The sequence below is a fragment of the Crassostrea angulata genome, unplaced genomic scaffold (assembly GCF_025612915.1).
Source record: "Crassostrea angulata isolate pt1a10 unplaced genomic scaffold, ASM2561291v2 HiC_scaffold_230, whole genome shotgun sequence".
Classification (NCBI taxonomy): domain Eukaryota; kingdom Metazoa; phylum Mollusca; class Bivalvia; order Ostreida; family Ostreidae; genus Magallana; species Magallana angulata.
Window position 1 is genome coordinate 15,629 of NW_026441783.1, and position 6,469 is coordinate 22,097.

A 6,469-nucleotide genomic window follows, 5' to 3' on the forward strand; every position below is an offset into this window, starting at 1 on the left:
TCATACAAGGTCCGCATGCTTGGTAATTGCACAAAACCGGAGTCCCTTAGGGCCTCATAGGCTTTTGAAGATTTCTGTCTTAAGTACAGGCACAACTTTATCATCATTGGATGCCACCGCATACCATGTTTCCCATGTTTTTCATATTTCTTCTGTTGCTCCCAAAAAAGTCTTTGATAACAACCAGGGTCTGGATATTCTTGTTCCATGTCATCCTGGCAGACGGCCATCAGGTCCTTCATCTCATGGTTCTGCGCGTCATCAAGTTTGATGCCTTTCTCAATAGTTGCATTCATCTCTCTCTTCAGGCGCTCTACTTCAGTCTGTAATGTCTTTATGTGGGCTTTCTGCATTGACAACTTCTTACAAAGCATTTCCCTTGTCATATCTGAATGCTTGTAGGTGCTGCTCATGGTGACTTCTCTTTTCTTCTGTTCATCTCTGCGATATTTCCTTTCTCTGAGAAGGCGTCTCAATCCAGAACAATTTACACATCTGGCACCAAGAACTAGAAAGTCACATTTTGCTGAGCGTATTGTTGAATTATAAACAAGATTTCCCTGAACAGCACCAAAGTCTCCTTCTCGAAATGCAGAGATTTCTTGTGATGCCGAGTGAGACAATCCGCATCCTATAGGTGTGATTTCATGAAACTCTTCATCAGGATTCCCAACACATACACCATACGTTTCAAGTTTTGCAAGCAAGTTGCAAACATCTTCTGCTTAGCTGATCTGTCTAGGAAGTGTACTCCAAAAATCATTTGACTGTGGGACTAAAGTTCTGTGCACATATATGTCCACTTGAAAGTCACTCTTTATCACAACACACAGCTTCACCGAGGGGGTTGCTCCTTCACGTTGGTAAAACTCCACAATCTCTATGGCATGTTGTTGCTGATTGTACGTCAAAGTATATGGTGAGCACACAAGAGAAGCTAGATTTTCTTGAAGTTTGATTAGGGGGTTTTCACTTTCCTCTGCAGATACAGACAAACTTTCAGACACAAGAAAATCAGCAGTCACATTCTCAACAGGCACAGTTTCAGTTGACAAAATAATGTCAGTGGTGATCTGTCCTGTAGAACAACAGTGGTCCAGGGTCTGGGATGAATAGTCTTGGTTCGGAGGTTGGGCTGAGAGTGCGCTATAATCATGGTCTGAGGGTTGGGCTGCTTGAGATAAATAGTCATGGTCCACATGAGGCTCTGCTGTACTCTCAGAGAATATGGAGTCGCAATTATCGGACACGCTCTGACTTCGATGTCTCTTGGAATGGTACTTTTTCCTTTGACAAATGGAACCACTTCTACGTTTGAGACGAGGCATTTCTCTGCAATAAATAATATCCATATTAAAAATTTGAAAAACAAATTTTCATCAAACACATAAATGTGCATCTTTACTTTTTTTTTTAAAAAATATATCTTAAATTGCATGCATTACCGGTATATTCTTCAGATAAAATAACAAACATGTCGACATATTGAGTAATATTGTCCATTATTTTTTAAAACAAACATCATTTAAGGCATAAACAGCCACCACAGATACAATATAAAAATATATTCAAGCATTGTAAATCAAATTTATATTCAATGGTGTAAATCATTTTGCAGAAAAGTTTGATTCACATATTCGACAACATATGTGCAAGTTTTGGTTTATGAAAAAAAATACTACAATAATCATCCATATGATATATGAAACTTGCCCTTTTCATAACTTAGATCTATCATTTAATACAAAAAATACCGGTTTTGATTCATTAATTTAAGAGAATTTTGAAAAATAAATGCCATGTTTTCTTCATTAAAAAAAAAATATTCCTGTATTTTGAAGTACCATAAAAAAAAATCTACAATAATCATCCATATGATTTATGAAACTTGCCCTTTTCATAACTTAGATCTATCATTTAATACAAAAAATACCGGTTTTGATTCATTAATTTAAGAGAATTTTGAAAAATAAATGCCATGTTTTCTTCATTAAAATAAAATATTCCTGTATTTTGAAGTACAATAAAAAAAATTCTACAATAATCATCCATATGATTTATGAAACTTGCCCTTTTCATAACTTAGATCTATCATTTAATACAAAAAATACCGGTTCTGATTCATTAATTTAAGAGAATTTTGAAAAATAAAAATGCCATATTCTCTTTAAAAGATACGATTTTGTCTCAACAAGTAGTCGGTGGACATTGTGTGAATTAAGCTAAATTAGTTTTATAAATTGGTCAATTTATATTAATGGCTATGAAAAGGATTATATGCTTCATTAATTTGTATAAATATAACCCGTAGGACGCCCCAATCTCCAGCTGTGTTGTGTAAACATTGCCAAGCGTCATTACGCTTGGGCAATCAATCGTGACTGATAACAAATTCCTATCAAAACACTAGTCCACAGGCCTCATAAAAGTTGATAGATGCAAGCGTATTATAACTTACCATGTCGCTAATAACTTCTCGGTCTTCAATACCATCAATTAACGGCTTTATTTGCTGAAAATATCAGTCAGATTCACACTCTCGATTTAAATTCAAAATGGCGCCGATTAAAATGGAAAAGTCTCGTAACATCTCGTGAGGTGCGAGACTTCGCCCAGAATCCTATAGAAAAGCATACAGTTGCCTATCCCGTTAGTATATACGTCCCTGATTTAATTTTACCGTAGCACAGGTAAGCTAGTTATCCCGCTCGATGAATATTCGGTTTTAAGATTTAATTATTCATTTTGAGTACTACATTAATTGAGAAAATCATTTCATTTTTAAATTTCGTTTCATTTAACTTGCATTCCTATATTTTGAAAGTATGGGATAGGATAGGATAGGATAGAGCTTATTTGCAGGATAGGATGCAGGATACAGGATATAGGATAGGATAGGATAGTTTTGTCAACTTTCACGATAGCAGCACTGTAACTCTTTGCTCATAGGGTTGTATTTTATCAAAAAAGATTTCTCAGGGTGAAAGTTCATTTTATGTCATTTGACATTGTTTAGTTTATACTGTTGTAAAGTGCAAGTGCTAAAATATATAATGTTAATACCGGTATGTTAAACTTTGTAGGCTTATGCGTGAGACCATCTGTATCAATTGGTGAATTGGCTGGTTCTACCTCCCTATGTTCCTGCCTGTTACCCAGCTTTTCCTATGTGGAGACCATCGGCATAATTTTGTATGAGGAAAACAATTATGTGCATTGATAACCTCCAAACAGAAATATCAACATGATTATACATGTTAATTATACATATACAAACCTAATCTTAGTACATGTATTTATATGTTGAATCTGAGCTAAGGATTTTGCAACTTTTGGTGTTTTTTTTTAAATTATTAGCAATGATATTTAAAACTTAAACAGTCAAAATTAATGTTCATATGCAAATATTATTTATTTAAACCATTATTTATTTGTTAACAGTTTCCTGACTATGAGTTATTTTTTCAATATTCCCTTGAAAAATGAATAATAAATGTTTGAAAATCTATGTATTTGTTGTTGTGATCAACACTCAAAATCTAGGAATTTACATTTTTGTTCATGTATTGTTGTTTGAGTATTTGTTTATTAAGAAGGGGGTGAGGGTAAGAGTTTTGTGCTTGTCCTTTCTTAAAAACTAACAGCAATGTTGAGGAATACTTTCAAAAAAATAAACAGCAATTTTGAAAGAGAATGTGTTTTAAAATATATTTCATTTACCAATTATTGATTTAGGTAAAAAATAAAATTAAAAAATGCACGGCTTTGATTGTCGCTGAATACATGCACGGATCTTTTTTTTTTGGGGGGGGGGGGGGGGTCAGCTAGAGGGAACCAGATCCCCACTGCAAAATTCAAATTTATTTAAATTACATTACAAAATTATACCTTGGACCACCCCCTTCCTGGCAAACTCAAATAACTGTCGGACCCCCCCCCCCCCCGGAAAAACTTTCTGGATCCGCGCATGGAATATAAAGAGGTAATGCATGTCGTAGTTATCTCTCATGTTTTTTTTCTTTTGATGAATTACTGACCCACGCTGTCACTTGAAATTTATAAATGTATAATATTTATTTCTACTTAAGTTACAATTTTGCCTCCAGCAATACAACCAAGGGAAAATATCGCAAAATGCTCGTAATGTAATTCACATTTCCCGCAACACTATATCCACAGAGTTATTTCCCTTAGCCGAAATCTAGATCGGCATTGCGTTTGAAAAGGGGGTTAAGTTAAGGAAAATACATGTACATCATCTTCAACGCATTTTCGCAAGGGCATAACCTGCATGGATACTTTTGATATTTTACACAGTGATCAAGAAGGTTTTGAGGTAACTGAAAAATGCTGCTGCTTTGTTTCATTCTCCGGATTTGTCTTATTCGTTGATGAAAAATGACGTGATACCCCCGTAAATGATGGATTGTCGAGTGTATTTTTGGAAATGGCGTTGTAATTAACTCGATTCCATTAAAGCAGCAGTGATTTTTGGGTGAAGGAGATCACATTTTACTTATACATGCAAAACAAATAAATGTACAACGGGGGTATGCCCTTGCGATATTGAAAAATATGTGTGACATAGCAAAATGTCTATAAATATCGATGTCACGTGATAGGCACGTGATGACGGTAAATGCACATGTGTGTCGTAACACATGGGTCACTTGAGTTAAGCTAATATTATTATGGGAAAAGCTCGTTTTTGATGACATATTTCTTGGTAATTTAAGCATATGCAACCTTAACAGTGCTGCGCGGCTGATTGTTGTTGTGAAGTTGCAGTCTGGATGGGGATTGACAATGAAGGATTGCTCTCACCATGGGGATATTCATCCATATTGCGTCGAAAATTATCTTCAATGGTTGGGATGATAGAGGCTATGCACGTCCTTATCATCGTTTCCATGTCCTCAGCAGACATAAGACCGCTTTGAGGATGGGTTTATGTGGGAGGATGCGATGATGCCTTGTTCCGCCTCCTGCGTTTTGGTATGGATGTCATCTAAATCTAATAGAGTAAAATAAAAAGGAAATAAAGATGTTAATATTTAAACTAAAATGATCATATACAAGAATTTGCATAGCCAAAAAGCTTTCATGCTATCTTTAAACTGTTCTAATGTAAGGTAAAACTGTGGTATAGCAGCTTGTTATATACCCCAGTTATGCTCTCAGACAATTAGTGTTAAGCTTTTTATAAATGATATAACACATTGCCTATAGCAGAAAGAATTCTGCCATACATTTAGTAGTTTTATAACTTACATATGCCATAGCATTAGAGGTGTACATTTGTGCTAAACAGCATCACGACATGCAATGTATTCGAAGACATTGACGAAAGTAATTGATTGCATACTTGCATCAAGCTAAATCATTTTATATATAAACATTGCAACTTGTACACCAATTTAGTTGCTTAGCATAGCCTGAGGCTCTGTTTTATATGTAAATATTGCAAACCTGCTTATTATAACATACATGTATCATTGCTCCTGCCGCCATAGCATTGGAGCTGTATCTTATATTCATTCAAATAAGCTGATATAGCTTTTAAATATTCAGAAATATTCATATTCTGGTATTTGTTTGGTAAATTGTCATAGACCAAAAATCAAAGCTGTTACTTGTGTCCAAACAAATTATAACAAGTGATGCAAAGTCTTGTCTGCAGATTGATCTGGATGCTTTGAACTGAAATAAACATATCAGGTTAAATAGATAATATTACAAACATAAGGTTAATCTAATAAAATTGTTAAAGGTTTAAGGAACACTTGATAAAATGTTAATTACCTGAAGCGTGACCGCATTGTTCACATCAGACTTATTAAACAAAAATATTGGAAATAAAATTGCACGATGGGTGGTTACAAAGCAATATTTACAGCTAGAAGCCCTTGTCGTCATTGCTGTTTACAGAAGGACTAGGCTTGGGTTCCTGTCTTAGCTGAATTAATATGACACCTCTAATCTGTCTAAACAGTTTATGGAACCCCAAGTCATTAAGATGAACCCCGTTGCATAAGATTGGTTTTTGACTTTCCGAGAATCCTCTTTTTTGACTCGTTGATTATAAATAAGATATATATAAAATGTATATATATATATATATATATATATATATATATATATATATATATATATATATATATATATATATATATATATATATATATATATATATATATATATACGGTTACCACCTTAGCTGTACCTGAAGTATGTAAAACATACGGCTTAGCGCCGTCATGATTTTGCAGGCTGTTTTTGGAACAGCCTGCAAGTTCATGCTCTTGGTATTTGAGTATCGTTTACTTATCCGTAAATCTTTTTCACAAAAAAGAAACTACAATGTTTCAGCTTTAATTTGGTGTATACATTTTTAATGTAGACAATACTAAAAATGAGTAATAAGACATCAAAGGTGGGTACCCTCTCGGAGTGTATATCGAATAGGGTA

The 6,469-nt window shown here is 34.3% G+C and overlaps 1 long non-coding RNA gene across 1 annotated transcript; it reads right to left on the bottom strand.

Annotated features, from left to right (window-relative positions):
- Positions 1-4,776: 4,776 nt before the first annotated feature.
- LOC128169835 (uncharacterized) lies at positions 4,777-6,048 on the bottom strand. Its single transcript, XR_008241607.1, has 3 exons — positions 5,895-6,048; positions 5,634-5,700; positions 4,777-5,014 (listed from the first exon to the last, which is right to left on the bottom strand). It is a non-coding gene; the product is annotated as an uncharacterized LOC128169835 (long non-coding RNA).
- Between the last annotated feature and the right edge of the window lie 421 nt (positions 6,049-6,469).